This window comes from Spea bombifrons, chromosome 3, assembly GCF_027358695.1.
Source record: "Spea bombifrons isolate aSpeBom1 chromosome 3, aSpeBom1.2.pri, whole genome shotgun sequence".
In the NCBI taxonomy this organism is placed as follows: Eukaryota; Metazoa; Chordata; class Amphibia; order Anura; family Pelobatidae; genus Spea; species Spea bombifrons.
The window spans coordinates 70,088,427-70,109,090 of record NC_071089.1 but is presented as its reverse complement, the minus strand read 5'-3'; positions in this window follow the sequence as shown (position 1 = coordinate 70,109,090).

The following is a 20,664-nucleotide window of genomic DNA, read 5'->3' as shown; positions in this document are numbered from 1 at the left end:
CTGGTCAAGAGTGATCATAGACAGTCGGCTAAATGCAGTAAGTTGGCAAATTTTGTATAGTTCTTGAAGGAGCTTATAAACAAAGTGCTGGTTTAACACAACTGCACCTATTAGCTAATACCAGGAAAATCCTCAATATCCACGAATCCCAGAAGGGACCATTTTGGTATTTTCCAAACGTCCACATTTTCTCCATTCACCATACAGTGCTTTTGTTACTGGACCTATCTTACTCCACAATCTGACTTTGTCTCTCTCTAGTTCTCCATGATAGGAGCTTTAGTCTTTTGGTGCAGCCAGCTTTCATTGTCAGCCTACTCAAGCACAAGGGGTTGATCAAAACAGCCATCTGTTCTCATGGTCAGTCATAAAACATGACCTGTGATTGAGCGCAGAGGACCAACCTACTTCTTCTAAATTTTAAATACTAAGTTGGACGTCTGTAATTTACCAGTTGTATATATCAATGATCATAATGGTAACATTATTATTCATTTTTATTTGAATTGTTATTGTTTTACTTTTTTTATATTAAGTCCTATAGTCTTTATTAACTTTCAAGTGTATGCAAAGTTTTTATGTATTGTGCAGTTCTCAGTTTATACAATACCATTTCAAATATTCTTTGAAATAATTAGCTAATTGGTGTTTCTACAGTCTACAAAAATACCTACGTACAAAAGTCTACATTATTTTATTAAAATATGTTTCTTAATAAATTAAAATAGACGTACATGAGAAATGTAAAAATATTTTTACACCAGTCTCATGTCTTCTTATTCTACGATGATGCCTGAGTATCACAGCTGGAGTTTAAAATATTGGCACCCTTGGTAAATATGAGCAAATAAATTGCCTTTATTGTTTATCAGTTTGATCTTTTATTAAAACATACACAACAAATACTCTGCTCTCATGGATATCAAACAAATGCCAACACAACACAGATTTATCTAAAAAATAAAATAGTTAAATAAATGCGTGCCACAATTATTCGCACCCCTATGATTGGCACCCATATGAAAAAAATATATTTCTATATATATTTAGTATATTCCCAGTTATATTTTACATTTTTAGTACAACTGAGTGACTAGAAATAGGAAATTGTTCAGCTATGACTTCCTGTTTCACAGGGGTATGAATATTAGGTAACACATTGGCCAAATTCAGTCATTCATCACAATGGGTGAGATCAAGGAATATAGCTGTGATGTGCGGCATGTGATAACCTGACGTGTCTATATTGTCTAAAGGCACTGTGAAGAGGATGGTTCAAGTGGCAAAAACATCTCCATGGATTAGAGGTGTAGAATTGCAGAAGTCAGTTTCATCTTGGGGTCAGAAAGTCTCCAAAACTACAATCCGATGTCACCAACATCACTACAAGTTGTATGAAAGAGTTTCAAGAACAAAAACCTTTACACTCATCCAAAAACAAACTCAACTGTCTTCAGTTTGCCAGACATACTGGAATTTCAAATGGGATTGGGTTCTATGGCCAGATGAAACCAAGAGAGAGCTTTTTTTTTTGTAAATATATGTTTATTGTTTTATCAGAACAACAGAACAGGAGATAAGTGGGAAGGGAAGACAAAAGAAAAAAAGGGGAGGGGGAGAGGGGTCCATAAGTCCACAGAGCACAGGCAGAAATAAAGCCCAACGCAGTGGGCCAGCATTGTCGAACACAGGGCACGTACAGCGGCAAAAATAATGCAGGAAATATAACACATTGCATACCACATTGACATACCAAAAGTAAGGCAATATATGCGTATATGGGCAACAGAAATCGTGGCAGCATACATCCGCCCAGGCATAAACAATAGGCCAAATAGAGGGCCTCAGGGGCCAATCAAAATAGGACAAGATGGAGGAAAGCGAGGGGGCGCAGAGATGTAACATCCCCGACAAAACAAGGGAAGGACACGGGGAAGGATGGCACACAAAAGGGAGACGAGAAGGCAAACAGGAAGGAGAGAGAGAAGAGAGAAAGAGAGAAAAAGAAGAAGAAAAAAAAAATATATATATATAGGGGGGGAGGGGGGAAAGGGTGCTCCCAGAAACCAGCACCAAGAGAGAGCTTTTTGAAAATAAACACCAGAGGTGGGTTTGGCGCACACAGACAGATTTATGCTCACACACAATTATACATCCATGCTCACATATACACACAATTACACATCCATGCTCCCACACACACTAACACAATTACATATCCATGTTTACACACACACTAACACAATTACACATCCATGCTCACACATACACACAATTGCACATCCATGCTCACACACACACTAACACAATTAAACGTCCATTCTCACACACACACACAAGTACACATCCATGCTCACACACACACAATCATACATCCACACATTAACACAATTACACATCCATACTCACATTTTTGTGTATTCATTAAGGAAAGATAAAAAGGTTAAATAATAAAAACAAGTTTCTTTGCTCATATTTACCAAGAGTGCCAATATTAGGGGAGGGCACTGTATGTATCTACCTTAGACTCTCAACATCTCCATCCTTGATGCCTATGATACACAAGATGCTTTTAATTGCACATGTTAAAGGACAAACACCCATTACAAGACTTGTGCATTCGTCTTTGGGCGAACATGAAAACGAACACGAAGAGTGCGTTTTCGTGTTCGTTCCGAAGACACGCCGAAGAGAAGACAGTGCCGGTAAAACGTAGGCGAAGACGAAGACACACGCGAAGAATCTTCGTGATCGTCTTCGTCTTTGTCTACTAATCTCCCTGGTCCCTTCCCCATCTAGCCTACCTTATCTTCACGGCATCGAGGGAGTTGACTGAAGCGGAAATCCGCAGGTTCGTCGTCAGGGGTTACAGGGCAGTGCAAGTGAGCCTATTGGTCGCCTGCAGGGTCTTCCTCTGGCATCAACCAATTGGCACGGCCCCTTACCACTAGTTGCTATGCAGAAAAAAGAAGAAAAAAAAACTGCGACCCTGCTGCAACAGTTAAAAGTCCGTGCCAGCAACCAACAAAGTCGCTGGTACGGACATTTAACTGACACACCGGGGACACCAGTGGTCTCCCCGCTGTGTCAGTTAAATGTCCATGCCAGCGACCAACAAAGTCTCTGGTACGGACATTTAACTTAGCATAATAACTTATTATAACTCCGGACAGAATACTGCCCTCTATTGAGGGCAGTATTGAGTAGCTTAATACATTGAGTAATACATTGAGTAGCTTAATACGTTTTTTTTTGTTTTTTTTTGTATTTAAGTTTATTATACAAAACTGAATATGATAAAACAGACATCGACCTGTTTTAGCAGGAATACATAGCTCAGTAATATTGGTACAGATAGACGATAAGCAGTACTGCGACGCAGCGCAGGGCAATACACGTTACAGTACGACTTCAGTTTACGGAAAGCTCAGTAGAAGCAGTGTACAATTACATTCCCAGACGTGGCACATATGGTTAGCACTTTAGTGGAACATAACCTGGGGAAATGGGGGGGGAAGGGGGCCGAGGAGAAAGGGGCTAGTCTTCAGCCTCTAGACTGTCCTTGAGAGAGTAGTCTCTCAGCAGGCTGTGGATAAGCCTGCGGCAGTCACGGACTGTGACCTGCTCCCTCCTCAGCACCAGGCGGTTCCTGGCAAACCATAAGGCGTCCTTTACGCAGCACATGAGGCGCCAAGCATCCTCAATGGCGCTCTCCGTGTGCGTCCCTGGGAAAAGTCCGTAAAGTACCGAATGGAAGGACAGGTACTTTCTCTCGATAGAGTCCTTGAGATCCAGCTCCAGGGCTCTGAACAAGGCCTGTGCAAACGGGCACTGCCAGAACAAGTGGAGGGAAGTCTCCTCCTCCACAATGCACTGTGGGCAGTGTCTATATCTGCACAGCCCACTGGCATGCATAAATGTCCTTAGGGGGAGGCCTCCCTGAATGGCCATCCATGCAATGTCTTTGTGCCTGTTGGTTAGCCTGCTCGACGACACGTTAGCCCAGACAGTCTTGGCTGTGGCGTCGGGGAGCCCTGGGATGTTCTCGATAGTGTCTTTGGCTCTGATGAGCTTGTGGATCACACGGGGTAACCACAAGTCTGGTTTAACTCCTTCCAGTTGGTGCTCCCTTACAAATTTGCCCACGTCTGAGTAGAACCAGGGCATGGTCCAATTGTAAGGGACGGAGCTGTCCCACTTTTCCCACTTGAGCTGCCTCCACAGGGGCAGCAGGAAGAAGCGAGACATGGAGTTTCCAGCAGAGCCTTTCACTACGTCTCTGAGAGTCCTGCGCACGCAGTTGCACACAAAGAAGGTCCTCAGCATGGTAGGGATGTTAGGCACTCCTTTGCCTCCCTTGCCGGGTTCCTTGTACATCACTGCGCGCTTTACTCTGTCCATTTTGGAGCCCCAGATGAAGTGGAAAACCGCTCGGTTGATGGCTCGGTGGATGGTGACCAGCAGGGGCCACGCCTGAGCCACGTACTGCAGCATGGGAAGAATCTCGTTGCGCAGCACCAGCACTTTCCCTTCGATGGTAAGGTCTCTGAGGCTCCACAGCCCAAAGTAGCTTAATACGTTATTATGCTACTCACTGTAAAACCAACAGAGGGCAGCATTCTGTCCGATGATATATTAGCCATATGTGGTAGTGTGTTCATTTTCATTTATTTATTATTTAAATAAAATATATTCCTATGATCCGCTGGTCTACCCGCTGCAACAGTTAAATGTCTGCACTCGCGGACATTAATTCTGTCGAACTTGCAAACTCTTTTTTTCTATTTATTTTGGGGTTTTTTTGTATTACACCATTACACGAAAGGATCATGGGAATATATTTTATTTGAATAAATGCAAATGAGTACACTAGCATATATGGCTAATATATGTTCGGGCAGAATGCTGCCCTCTGTTGGTTTTACATTAAGTAGCATAATAAATAACTGGATTTCAAGCATATGGAACAATGCTACTTAATGTAAAACCATTAAGTAGTTTCTATACATGAAATCATCATTTAAAAACTGTATTTTCTAATATTAAAATTCTTTTAAGGATCCAAAACATTTAATAATATATCTCAAATAACAGATGAAATAAGTATCTTGTGAAAATACCTTTTTTATTGGACTAACAGAATTTAGGAATGACAAGCTTTCTGGAGCTCTTCTCCCTTTCTCAAGTCTAAAACATTTCTAAACAAAACGACACGTAGAATTCAATGTTGTGTGGTGGTGGTGGTGGTGGTGGTGGTGTGGGGGGGTTACTGGCCAGATCTGATAAGGGAGGGTGGGATGTTTAAAAGTATGTGTCCCTCCAGAGGGTCATAAATGTTCTGAGTTGGGAATTTTGAGGGGGGGGGTTAGCACTGCTAAAGACAAATTGACACAGAAAACAAATTAAAAATAAAATAAAGATGCTAGTGCTCACATACAGGGAATAGGAAAATAGGAATGCAGTGATGGATATATGGATGGGAATGTACAGTAGTACCAAAGGGGACTTCAGTAATACCAAAGAAAGACAAACTTTTGAAGTCAGAACGATTCAACTATTCAACATCAAGAATAGAGGACTCAATGCTGATTTGGGTTTCCTGTCCCACTACACAGGTTTTACATAACCCCCCACCTGCTATATGTACTGTATCAAGTGCACCATGTTCATCTATATTTACCTGTATATATGACAACATGTGTAGACATATACATTCCCATCCCTATATTCATCACTGCATTCCTATTCCCTGCATGTGAGCGCTAGCATCTTATTTTTATTTATTTTTTCTGTGTCAGTTTGTATTTAGCAGTGCTAAAATTCCCAACTCAGAACATTTATGACCCTCTGGAGGGACACATACTTTTAAACATCTCACCCTCCCTTATCAGATCTGGGCAGTAACACCCCCCCCCCCAATCCAAGAGGGAAGCACTCACCTGAACTAGCACAAATGATGTGACTAAAACTCCAATTTTGTCATCTTAGAAAGGTGTTTTAAAGTAGCTTTAACAAGGACTACAGTTATGAGAGTTTATAACCTATTTGATGTGAGTGAGCTGATTTAGAGATTGTGTATATATATATATATATATATATATATATATATATATATATATATACTTGTTCACAGCATGTATATGTGTACATTAAAAGGTCAATATAGCAATCCTACTAAGGAGTTTCAAGACTGCTTGAGGGGAAAGCATCAGTCTAGCTATGTAATGTCAATAAGAACAACAGTCGAAGAACTATTCTACAGAAAACTAGAATCATACATAGACTTATAATGGCATTTTACATGGCAACAAATAATATTGTTTCACCATGTGGTGTAATACAGTGAGAAATCATTGAAATGAGATGCTTGACCACCCAGTCCCTGTGTATGACCTGATGGGTTTCACTAGTATGTAGTTATTAGACATCTAAAAGCTCAGTGTGGAGAAAAATTGTTGCTACCTCAAACTTAAGTTCCTGAGCACTCCTAGCAAAATATTTATATATATATGTTAGGGAATGGCAAAGAGTCCAATTTATGGTTTCCTTGTCAAAAATAGTCATTATGTATGCATCCAAACTAATGTCTCAATAAATTTGTATTTGGCATTTCCAAGCAGTTTAGCAGTTTAGCTCATTAGTTACATGCCATGCACAGCTCCAAAAAGAAATGTTACCTACATCCATAGGTACTAGGCCTACCATCTATTTCCTATCCTAGGAGCTAAAACTATACCTTTATTACAGTATCGCAAAACTCCTGTGCTTGATGGCCACTAGCAGGGAATAGTTTTTGGATATCCCAGTATGAGCAAAGGCATATCAAACAACTTGGTTTTAGCCAGATGGTTGAATGCATACACCTATATCTGTTCTAGATAAAACAACCACAAGAGGGAGCTCTAAGGCAAAAGAAAGGTTGCTAATAACTTTAAAAAAAAAACATTTGAATTTATATTTGAACGTGTTTAAAATTGTCCTGAAGAAATATATTTAAATATCGACTTATATTATATGCCATTGCCATTTACCCGTGAACTTCATCAACTAAGATATACCTGTATCTGTTTTTTGTATAGGCTATTAAACAAAACAGATATACATAACTGTTAAAAATGCATTAGGCTTCATTCTATATTTTGCGTAACTGGGATCTATCAGTCCCCTTTCAGAACAGTGTTATGTTGGCTTAAGCATTAGGAGCATGTGGGTAGCATTAAGGTGAATGAATGGCGTTTCTGAGTATAACAATTCTTGTTTTACCGAAGCAAATGGTGTTTGACAATTAAGCTACATTAGATGCATCAGAAACATCAGAAACTGGTGATAAACATTTACAAATGTTATCGTAATTTATGGCCAGGGGTTTTATTTACTGGTTTAGTGATTACTGTAAAGATATCTTTTCATAATAGGCAGGGGCACCATCAGGGGGTATGACCGGTTCTGTCACCTCAGAGAGCAGTAAGGCCAGGGAATTGAGGCCCAGCAGGACCCTATCACCATCTCCCTCAAGACCTTTTTTTTTAAATGTATGTCATTAGCATGAAGGTGTATATCTGCATGTAGTGTTAGAGTGTGTGTATTGGTGTATGGGGTTAGCATGCCTGTCCATGAGTGTATGGTGTTAGCATGTGTGTCTGTGTGTGTTATTGTAAGCAGTTACCATCAGACTACTTTAGATTAAGCACAGATGTGCGAAACACGTCCAGCATGAAGTCTGATCCTGTCAGCTTAACCTGTCTGTTGTTGCTGTCCAAGGACGTGAATAAAGTTTTTTTTATTTTACCTCACCTGGTTGTTGAACTAATTTCTGCTCACCCCCGGATGTGCACCCCCTTGTTTGCTGGTTTGAAAGTAAACAACAGGCTTGAAGTGAGTCCAACTGCATTGTGGCACCTGGAGGTGTGCTGCATTAGCGTTTGGGGCGGCTGGAGCATGGCCAAGATTTGTGTGATTTTGTTACTGAAGGTGTTGATGTTTTTGAGCATATAATGTTAGCATTGGTGTGTCTTTTACCATATGGTGATAAGGTGTTAGAGTGTGTAAGGGTATGTTAGCATTGGTGTATGTGTGTTGGTATTTGATATTATCATGTATATGTCGGTGTCAGTGTATAATTTTATTGTGAGTTTGTGTTTCAGTGTATGGTATTGAAGTGTCAGGGGTGAGCCTACAAGAGGAAAAGCAAGACAAAAGAATGTGCGTATATAAGGGTATGGTGTTAGAATAAGTGAGTCTTAAAGCGAGTGTGCGTGGTAGTATGTACGCGTGTTAATAGGTGTGTAATAGGGGCCTTAAAAAAATACTGCACCCAGACATTACTAACAGGCTTGCCCCTTAAGGTTAAGGATCTTAAGGTGAAGCGATAGGTGGAGTAATGGGTGGAACAGCGGGATGGACATGGGGCAGGCTGATGGGAGGGGGCAAGGTGATAAGCATGTACTATGCCCCAAGATTTCTGATGGTGGCTCTGACAATAGGTGGTATGCCTACCTCGAAAATGAACACACAAAAGGATGCATGAGAAATAAAGCATAAATAAAATAAAGAAAGAAAGAATAGTACCAACAATAACCAATAGATGGCACCAAATCGCTCCTCAGACATTTATTGTCACCATCACCCTTTATGAAAAACAACTAGAGAAATTCAAATATATAAATAAATAGTTCCAATAATTCCACAACCTGAGTTTATATTTTGTTTTCACCTATTTATTTTTTTAAAGCTACATGTTTTCAATTGTTGCTTCTTATAATATTCTATTTATTGTGTCCCCACTAGCTTTACAGATTGACTTTTTTATTTTCAAAATAATTACCTTAGCTATTTTTATATTGTCCCTTTCTATTTGAAAATGAGTAATGTTTAATTTGTTGCAGCTTATATATGAAAATGGATACAGTCGTATTTGTTCAAAAGAAGGCGGGGTCATGAAACCAGATACCGTTTTTTGGGCCATTGGACAAAGAGGTCTCAAAACCTATGTGCATTTTTTTTCTTTGTTGGTCCAATAAAAAAGATTGCTCAGCAAAGTATTGCATTAAACGATCCAACCCCAGTGAGCTGCAGGATGAGCTTGGCTGGCCCTTTATAATGTATACTTAAATCATCAAGGTTTATTCAATGTCTCCTTACACATTTAATTATGCATTGTCTTCATGCTGTAGAAACTTGCTAGTTTTGGCCCTTCATAATGAAAAGTGAAAAAAAAAGTCTCCTGCAAAGTCTCCCTTAAGTGAGTAAACCCTCAGGAAATACCTACACCTTTAAGTGAGGGTTAATAAAGGGGAAATTGTTGGCAAGGGGCATTCCTTAATTGAATCACACTTCTATAAGCATGTTTTTCCTTTTTTGTGTGATTTACTTGTGTAATACTAGATATAGCCACCAGGGTGTCTGGAGTAACAAGAACTCACTGGTGAATATTTATTGTAGCGGACTAGATAGCTGTGATTAGGCAAAGTATGTCTTCAGCTTATGTATAGTTAGAACTTGCCAAGTAGTACTTTCACATTGTAACGGCCTATAATGTATAAGAGCAATGCTCCTACTCCACTGGGGATTTAAATTAGCCCTGGCACTTTAAGGCCAAGGGTCAACCAATATTTTACATGTAGCCCCATACTGTGAGAGTGTAAGAGCAAAGCGTGCGGCCATGTGTATCCAGCAGGCGGCAGAATGCTACGCTCTTACACTCTTACAGTGTGTGGCAGCACACTTAGGGACCAGGTCTTCAACATAAGCGGCAGTAAAGGTAAGTGACCCATGCCATCTGGCTTCGGACCGCTGGGCAAATGCCCTGTATGTCAGATTGCCAGACCAGACCTGCTCCTGTCCCAGTTTATCCTGGCGATAATCTTAATACCGCCTTTCACATAAATATGATCACAATCTGCATTTATACAAGACTGCAACATCTAAAAGTAAATCTCTTGATTCAGAGGTAGAACTAAGAGTACTGTTAGTCTTCACTCATTTAATAATGCAAATGTTACATTGCCGTTTTAAAACCGATTGCTGCGTTGTTGCTCACATTGTTGGCACAAAACATATAAAGTGCAATAATGTTTGCAAATATCTAACAGATCAGCATTACGCCAAAAATAACTCTACTACAGATCGACCCTTTTAATTGTATATTTGATTAATAATGAAAGTACGTAGATAGGAGTATTAACAAAATTTAAAAAATAAAGTATAAATTATATTAAAACTGAAATGTTTCATTCTTTTTCTAGCTTTGATCAATTTAGAGAATTCTGAAAAACAATTAAAAGCCTAGGTGTCATGTATAAACCTTTTCAATTAAATACTATCAGTAATAACAGGAAATGGATAGCTTAGGTCACTGCTTCACAGTCATGACTCAATGAGTTTATTACAGTTTTGCCCGACGAACAAATGTTCATTAGAGGAGTGATTTCATTTAGATAAAAAGAAACAAAAATAACCTTTACTTTGGATTGTACTCCAAAAATTTTCTATCTTTCATATTAACATGATAGATACATGATAGAACACAATTTCCACTGTTTTCAGCATATTTAGATTTGTGTATATGCATAATATACACAAATTTCCAGTGCCTTTATTTACATCATGTCTTGCATTAAGACATTGCCAAAGACACACTGATACTGCTAAACCTATGCATGTTCTACTTCTAGTAAAGCAAAGAACATTTCAAAAATATGATTATAGATCTGCTTTTATCCTGAAAATTACTTTTTTGGACTGTGTCGACCCTATCGGTTTGGTAAATGGGTGAAGAAGAAATAGAAACCCCAGGGCTGGACATGATTAAAGAAAGACACAATATTTGTTTTGCCTAAGGGGAAGTTGGATTTATAAAGCTTGTGGGATTGGTTAATTCTGTCACAAAAAACAGACATTGTGCTAAAATGAATATAGTCCAACCATCCTTAAAGATATTCAATATTCAATTACTTGAACTTATATATATGTATGTATATATATATATATATATATATATAAACATATATTCATAAGTTCACTCGAATCAATATTCACAAACCCTCAACTCATAAAAAAGACAAATAAAGACATTGGTTTTAAAGAAATAGACCACCACTAAACTACTATTATGGGAAGCATAATACAAAAGAATCCAACCACACCTTCCATATATAACATAATGTTGTGAATACTACGGTGTATATAAGGATCTCATCCTCAAATCAGGGAAACTCCCATAAACTTGTATACCTTACATGAAATAGAGTTCTACACAAGCCCTTGTTTGTTATAAAAATAAATAATTTTATTGTACAGAAAATCAATCAAGTTATAAAAACATATAATATATCTCATAATATAGACAACAGAGGTTTTCAAAAGACTAATCTGAGCATATGGAGGGATTATGGTAGCATAAATATAAAGTGTCTTGAGTGCATGTAAATAGAGAATCAATTGTAAAGTGCTTAGTCATTTCAGAACTATTTACTTATAACTCACCATGGAGTGCACATATTAATCATATACATATTAATTGGACTAATTACATTTTCAGTAAGAACATAAGTAGTAATCAAGAAAAAGGTCCTCAAAATATAAAAAATGCTTACCCATGTTAAACCTCCACTTCCCCCATGGGAAGCAATCTGGGGCATAAGTATAAAAAATAATTCATTAAGTTAACTAATGCAAAATATTATTAATACAAAAACACTCCCTTCACTACTCAACACCCTCCAACCAAGCCCATGTGGTATATAGATACCACAGAGGCTTGGGTACAGTTAGCGCAATCGGTTGATTCCTACCAGTTTCAGATGATGTGAGCTTTGTGCGATGGTGCATTATCCTGCTGGAAGTAGCCATCAGAAGGTCATAAAAGGATGGACATGGTCAGCAACAATACTCAGGCCGTCTGTCGCGTTTAAACAATGCTCAATTGGTACTAACAGACTTAAAGTGTGCCAAAAAAAATGTCCCCCACACCATTACATCACCAGCCTAAACTGTTGATACAAGGCAGGATGGATCCATGCGTTCATGTTGTTTACGCCAAAGTCTGACCCTGCCATCTGAATGTCGCAGCTGGAATGGAGACTCATCAGACCAGGCAATGTCCTTCCGGTCTTCCATTGTCCAATTTTGGTGAGCCTGTGCGAATTGTAGCCCCAGTTTCGTGTTCTTAGATGAGAAGGGTGACACCGGGTGTGGTCTTCTGCTGCTGTAGCCCATTTGCTTCAATGTTTGACGTGTTGCGCGTTCAGAGATGGTATTCTGCATCCCTTGGTTGTACCAAGTGGTTATTTTAGTTACTGTTGTCTTTCTGTCATCTCTAACTAGTCTGCTCATTCTCCTCTGACCTCTGACATCAATAAAGCATTTTCATCCACACAACTGCTGCTCGCTGGATATTTTCTCTATTTCAGACCATTCTCTGTAAACCCTAGACATGGTTGTGCGTGAAAATCCCAGTAGATCAGCAGATTCTGAAATACTCAGACCAGCAACATCCATGCCACGTTCAAAATCAATCAAATCCCCTTTCATCCCCATTCTGATGCTCAGTTTGAACTTCAGCAAGTTGTCTTGACCACATCTACGTGCCTAAATGCATTGAGTTGCTGCCATATGATTGGCTGACTAGCTATTTGTGTTAACAAACAATTAAGTTGGGAGCCTCATAAAGCCACTGTCCGCTTGTCAGCAGCTTTTCATCCCTTCCCACCAGCAACTACATAAAATATCAAAATTGCTGGCATTGTGTCCCAGTGTTTCCACAAAATCATATAGGAACCAACAAAGACCTCATGTGTAAGAAGGTTAGAGGTTTTATTTACCCAGATCTTGGTCCCTAGCAGTCTGCACGCCATGGCTGGTGAACACAACTCTAATATATCAATTTTTTCACCTTTAGTGTTTTTTTGTGTCTTTTTATTTGTTGTTGAAATACAGTGTTTTAAATACATGCCTTTATCTAAGATATTTGTTATAATAGCTTTACAGGAAAACAATGCCTCGTTATAAACCACCTGTACAATCTCTAGCGATAGAGACACCCGCAGCATCTCCTAAACAATGCAAACTGTAGGATTCCAAATGAGGAACCATGGGAAATGAATGCAAAACATAACACAAATTAAAAATAACAACACAACTGAGAGGTTTTACTTCCCGATTCAATTATGGATGTATCCCACATTTAATAGTTATCACAGTGTGAATGATGGCCATATCCAGTTACAAGCACAGAATCTACAGCAATTCACCATAAATAATTCAGCACATAGGCCTATCAACAAATGCTTTACAAACACTGAATAAGTGCCATGCAGCACAAAAACAGTTGTGGAGTGCAGATGCAAGCCTTTTGGCTAAGATCAAGTGAGTACCTGTGAGAGAGGGAAAACTTGGTCCTCTGGGCTTAGGCCTGGGATAGCATGAAGCCCCGAGGTTGTAATTTGTCCCCAGTCTCTGGTCCAGGACTGGGCGCTGTGCACAATGGTGACGGTGTGGGGTTAGGCGAACTTCACCTTTTTTGTGTCACATGCTGGTATGCACTTTTTGCACCTCAGCACTAGCTCCAGCCTTTGGTCTCGGTGTGCGGTGTATACAAGGTCAATTTCACACCAGCCTAAGAGCTGGGTTTCCATGGGGAGCACTTTTGTATATATATTTTTTTCACATGATTGCACTGTTTCTTGCACAGAGCATGTATGTTTTTTACACTTTTTGAATTTTTTTTAAATACAAACGACAAACGACAGGGTATATGTTTTTTTGAAACACTGAAAAGCCAAGGTGTAGCCAGGTCCCCTAAAAGGTCTGGCTTTTCTGGTGAGGAGGATAGTTAGGTAGCTCTTTTGCGACTGTCTCAGTGGTCACAACCCTTGCGGAGAGGGACCAAGAAGATCCAGCCCTCCTGCAGACCTTGTGGGAGTGAGACCCCCGAAGAAAATGAAGAAAGGGACCTGGTATCTACCTTGGGACTTCAAAAAAAAAAGTTAGCGGTTGCTAACATTGTGGTTGTCGCTTCTTGAGATCAAGTGCGTACCTGTGAGAGGGGGAAAGCTTGGTCCTCTGGCCTTAAGGCTGGGATAGCATGAAGCCACGAGGTTGCAATGTATCCCAGTCTTTGAAGCCTCAGGCTTCCAAAAAAAGAAGTTAGTAGTTTTAATCACACTCTGATGAATGTTTGTAATTAATTCAAGAAAAGAGTTCTGTTAGAGAATGTGTGTGTGGAAGGTCTAGAAATAACCGTGACATCATCAGAATAATCCAATCATCAGGCGTACCTCATAGGATAATTTTAATTTGTATATGTTGTCTGTGTTACAGTTTGACAAGTCTGCCAATTATTCCTGCTGTCAAACCTTCAACTGTACATGGTTTTTTTTCTTTTTTAAAGTATATTACTAGATTGTCCTTTTTTAAAAAGATAAGATACATACATACATTTGTTACAATAGTTCAATAAATACTTCCTTCTAGTGAAATAACATTACTTATGCAGACATCTACAAGACATGGCTGGATTTATCCTTTATATTAGTAATACATTCACCATTCAGATATTTTGTACTTAGAAACATAGAAAGTTTTAAATTATCTAAAGTGTGTGAAAACACATATGTTTGAAAAGGGGGTATGTCCTAAAGGCACTCATTAGAACGCACAGAGCCCGATCCGTCCCACTCAAGACACTGGAAACCGACTCATCCAGGGAGACCAAATTATTTCAAATTTCTCATGGTCCTTTCTTATGACCAGGACACCCATATGCCATATGTCATGTATGTTTAATTTCTCCCAATTGTATTAACATCTACCACTTTTGCTGTGAGGCTGTTCAACCTATCTACCACTCTCTCTCTGTAATAAAAACCCCTCCTTACATTGCATCTATTTCTCTGACCCTATAGCTTTAAACTTTGACCTCTTGTCCTAACATTTTTCCTCCTTTAAAATACAAGTCCCAGCTGTACTTTGTACTTTTATGTACTTATATGATTCTATCACCACCCTCTCCTCTTCTTCAATCTATACATATTTAAATCCCTTGGTATATCCTGATCATTTTTGTCCTGCAATTCACAATTTTAGTAGCCCTTCACTCTTTAAAATTTGAGTATGCTTCTGGAGATGGGGTCTCAAGAATTTTGCACAATGCACTTGCTGAGGTTTGACCAGAAATCTGTAAATAATCACCTCCTTCTTTCTGCTGCTAATGCAACGCTTTGTTGTGTTGCCTGCTTACCTTAAAGTCGTCAGAAATAATATCGAGTCCCTTTCTTCAGTTGTAATTGGCAGCACAGTATCCTCAATGCTATATTTGGCCTTTGAATCTTTGCATCCCAAGTGCATTATTTCACAATTATCAACATTAAACTGCAGCTGCTACACTCTAATTCTTCTAATTTACTTACATCATTAGCTATTTGGCTGATTCCACTGGAAATGTCTACCCTGTGCAGAGCTTTATATTGCCTGTAAGAAATCTGTACCTTACCTTTTCCTATGCTAAATTTTCTCAAACCATGTCCATTCCATTGATGGAAACTACACATTATACTTTACTCTTGTTTGAATCACATTAAATATGTTAAAATCCTGTCCCTAATGGAGATATTTAATGTCTTTTAATATATGTACTTATTATATCGTGTTTCTCTTTGTGTTTATGTTTGCTCTTAATTAAGTCTTGAGAATACACAGTGCTAATCCACGATGACAGTAAATACTTGTTTGCACAAAGCATTACTCCTGCTGTTCTGGAGACTAGAGGAATGCAAAGGTGAGAAATGGGTCTGTTTATTGGGCAGAATGAGCTCAAGAATTCACAGCATTATCTCATAATTAAGTTTAAAGAGAACATGTGAGTAAATAATGCTGGCGTTATGGAATATATACATAAAATGTATACATTGTGTGGCTTATAGCTATTCAGTTTCTAAACCGACAAAGCAATGTTTAATTTATGATTTAACCTCTAATTTAATGTGACTAGATTTCCTCTAAGGGAAGAAATCAGTATCCAACCAATGTATCCAACCAATGATTTAAATACAAGGTATTCATTTTCTACAAGCATCCATAGTTAAAGGGAATATCAGTTGATCCAGGCGAATTCCCGGGTCATGCCATATCAACATCCGGTTTGTTTTTAAGGACAGGCTACCATAGGTCACAGTGAAGGTACATAACCTTGATATCCGAGACCTTAGTTAATGTTGGACTCCAGTGAGCAAGAAGGCAGAATAAGGCCATGTGAAAACCTCAGAATGAGATGTAAAAATCATCCTCATTAACAAAGGGGAACAGAAAGGAAAAGGAAACCAAAACATAAATAAAGAGTAATGTTTAATCAATCAATATTAATATCTCATTACCCTTAATCCTCTCCATAAGACTCAAAATCAGTATGAACACAATATGAATGTTCATGTGGCTAGTTGCACATAGTAACGATTTAGGCTATATTGCCATATGTCACTTAATGATTAAAAAGCAAAATTAAAATGCACACATTATGCCCTTAGCTACCCCGGACTAATAGAATAGAGAAGTACATCACATTACATTTATGTATATAGAAGATTACGTGTAGAATGCTTCTATGTTCCAAGTGGCTTCGTGAAACACGTGTTAGGCGTTCTTGTAACCCGTCTGATCTTTTATGCTCTGTGATATTTACTAGTTTTATATATGGCAGCCTTTTTTTGTGTGCTGATAGATAAGGCCGTCCACAACAGACTGCTCATAGGAGCATTCGATTCTTCTCTGTTTACAGTATCGCATATCAGATCCATTACGTTATGTTGTGTTTATTATCATTTTAAATGTTATGGATGGATTATGGATAATGAGATTTTAATCTGGATTGATTAAAGGTTACATTTTATTTAGTTTTAGTTTTCTCTTTTCTTTTTTCTCCCTTTTTTTAATGATTTAATGTTTAACGGGTTATCCCTGATACAATTATTGAGTTAGACATCTCTTTGTCTTGAAAAAAATCATCCCAACTCATCTTCTTCCTAAGTGTCTAGTCATACGAAGTCCATCTAATGCTAATTATTAGATGCAGAAAAAAAGGATACATAAGAAAGATTAAAAAATAAATAATAATAAATAATTATATAATAATAAAAAATAATATAAGGCAGACGTGCAAACATGCAATAAAAATGCGATCAGATGTTGGACTTCCAAAATGCTTTACATTAAATGTAATATTTCATGAATGTTCTTGAGCATGTTTGCTTATCTATATACATTTTTCCGAGCATTACAGCTGGAATCTTGAGCGGTTTATTCTCAGGCTTTGAGGTGTTGTTAACACCCTTCTGTTAGGCACCTCTGCAGACCATTAGCAAGAACAGATTAAGCTGTGTTATTTGAATTAACACTTACAAACCTGCCCATGAGCTGCACTGAGATTTAACTGCTTGCATAAGGATCAGCGCAGAGTGTGAATGTTTACCGAATCTGGCCAATGCACTGTAATGTCCTTAATTCACTTCATTATGGTTCCCAACAAATTTCACACCAACACTTGACAAGCAGCAAAATGTAACCACAAAGACAGCAAATGCAACACTTGCAGTAAGGGTTCCCATGAATATTGACAGGTTAGAAAGAAAAGGACATTTACAGGACTTGTACTGAAATAAGAATGAAATAATGAACATACTCTGACCGTTTAACATCGCAATTGTTATCACAATTATCAATTGTGAACAAAGAATAAAAAATACATAGTTGAGTTTGGATCTTGGCATATTAGAGGATATTGTTATATTTGATATATACTTTAACTATATATATATATATATATATATATATATACATATACATTTTTTGTTATTTTGTTACCAGAAGGTTGTTTCCTATATATATATATATATATATATATATATATATATATATATATATATAACCAATTCCCTACTTTCCTTTATCAAATCATAGGTTTTTATGATTTAGAAGTGAAACCTGTTCCAAAGGTATCAGAATGTAATTTGAGTTCCAATACAAACGCTTTGTATCATGTTGATGAAACATCTGCTATTCAACACTATTATAACAAATATTCAATTTCTTATTTTGTTTTGTTTATTTAAGTGTGAGTATGCAGGTAAATTGAACACTGCAACTGACCAACTTCACGATGCATTGTGAAGAACCAACCATAGTGTGATTCTCTAGCAAGTAGGCTTGAGCTGGCCCTGCGTAATGTATTTTAAATCTTACTAGGGCAAGCCCAACTTGCAGGAGAATCACTCTGTGGTTGGTCTTTCATAATACATAAATAAGTCGAAATGCCCAAACTTCAGCAAGTTCCCTGCATTTTTTGGTTATGTTCTAATATGCACCATGCTGACTCTCTGCTCGCACTCCATAATTAAAGACCACTCCTGGAAGATAGCCAACTGATTTTTTTCCCCCAAAGACGCAATTCAAGGCATACATTGATATCCATGATTGTATAAAACACACTTTGCTAAAATCCAAGCTTATACCCAGTCAACACTCATATATTAATTAAAAAACCCAACATATTTACCAGTAAAAAGATCGTAAATATAAATTTGACTTGTGCATGCAAAGACCAGAATTATTATTACAACATTATCAGCTATAGACTGTCGCTGTGCACTGAAATTGTTAGTGTTATATACATGCAATCATACAATATGGTAGAAAGTGAGATTATATAAATGAATGCAGGGGGAACATCTGCCACTGAGGCCTGGTCCAGCCAATGGTCATGAGTGCAATTAAATAGGTTTCTAAAAAAAATATGTTTCTAAAATAATGATGTCATACCCTGGTTCCTTCCACCAGATTGAGTACCTTTGCAATCTGGTACACAAATCTTACTAGACCCCAGGCCTACGGCATCAGGCAGTGTACCCAAAATACTTACCACTTCTGTGGTAATCGCAAGGCTTACTATGAGTGGTGGTGGCCATAGTATAACCTTTGATAGTTAACCCTTTGCTGCAAATAGAAATTAGCATCCACCAACACCTCAAATATCTCTATATAATATTTATAATATATCGTGCAATTTTATGGGATGCAGCAGAAGTAGTAGCCAGTAATAACCACTACCTCTCAAACCATCTTTGTGTAGTCAGTCACCTCCCCTGACTCATGGAGTACAATATAGTATTGAATTAGGATTGGTGGCCACATTCTTGTGGTACAGTACTATGCAGTATGATAAAAACAATGATGGTTGTCTAAAACTTTGCCAGCTTTAAAAGAAACATTTTCTACATGCCCAATAAGCCCCTTGCCCACCCAGGTAACTCACATAAGCACTGGCACATACTTTTACAAACACTCTCACATTTGTACAGACTTACACACTCACACGAACATGCACACACATACTCACTAACACACACTTACAACCAACAGGCTCAAATTAATACACACTCCCTCTCACACACATACACATCCAAGCTCATACATACACATTCATGCACACACACAAACACATACATCAATGTTCACGCACCAACATATACATTTTCATACACACGTACACACACACACCAATGCTCACACATACACATCCATGCTCACGCACACTTACACGTCCTTTCTCACACACACACATACACATTCTCACACCTTACCTCACAAGTGCCAGCCAGTCAGCCTATAATGGCAAATTATGGTATCAAGCCACATCTCCCATTAAAATTGTGCACACAATGTATGTTCAATATATTAGATATGCTACTCTATTATGTGTAAACAGATACATATACAGTATCTAAGTGTAGAATGGACTCACTGTCAGCAGGTGTGCTTGTATCTGTAATTGTAAATCTATCCTCTAGCTAATGTCTTTTTCTTATCTGTTTTTTGTAATCTTTGTTTCTAATCTATCAATTATGTGTCTATAATTGTAAATCTAATTATTACTTATGTTTTATGTATCTATAAGTGTAAATCTATCTAATGTGTCTATCTATCTATCTATCTATCTATCTATCTATCTATCTATCTATCTATCATATATCTATAGTTGTACATCTATCTATCCATCCATCCATCATTGAAAACCTATCTATAAAATAGCTATAATTCTAATTTAGTCTATCATTTAGTTTTTTTTTTTATAATTGTAAGTGTGTCTATCATACATCTATACATGAATTAAGCTAAAAATTAAGTACTGATCAATGTAAAACAATCTTTCTACCTACCTATCTATATCTATTCCTATTTATTTATTTATATATTTCTAAAAATATAATGTATCTATATTTGTAAATCTGTCTATCTATCTTGTATCTATAATTGTACATCTATCTAACTAATCTATGAAATCGTTTAAATGCTTAGAAGTTTGCTATGCAACGCATATTGAAAACACAATATACTTTGCAATAAAATGCTGTGAAATATGAATACTTTATGTTCATAGCGCCTGGCAGCAGGCTTTCAGCAGAGGTCCCAGCAGGAGAAGAGATCCCAGGACCTTCTGCACCATCTGCCCCAGCACGTGTCCCATCTCTCCGGGGTGTGTCCATTCACACATGGCCATGTGTACACACTGTCACCTCTGAGTGTCACTCTCCGGCCAGGAGGGAGGGGAATAGACCTTCATTCCAACAGCAAGGAGTCCAGATAAAAATCAGAAGATGCAGGGCAGACCCAGCAGAA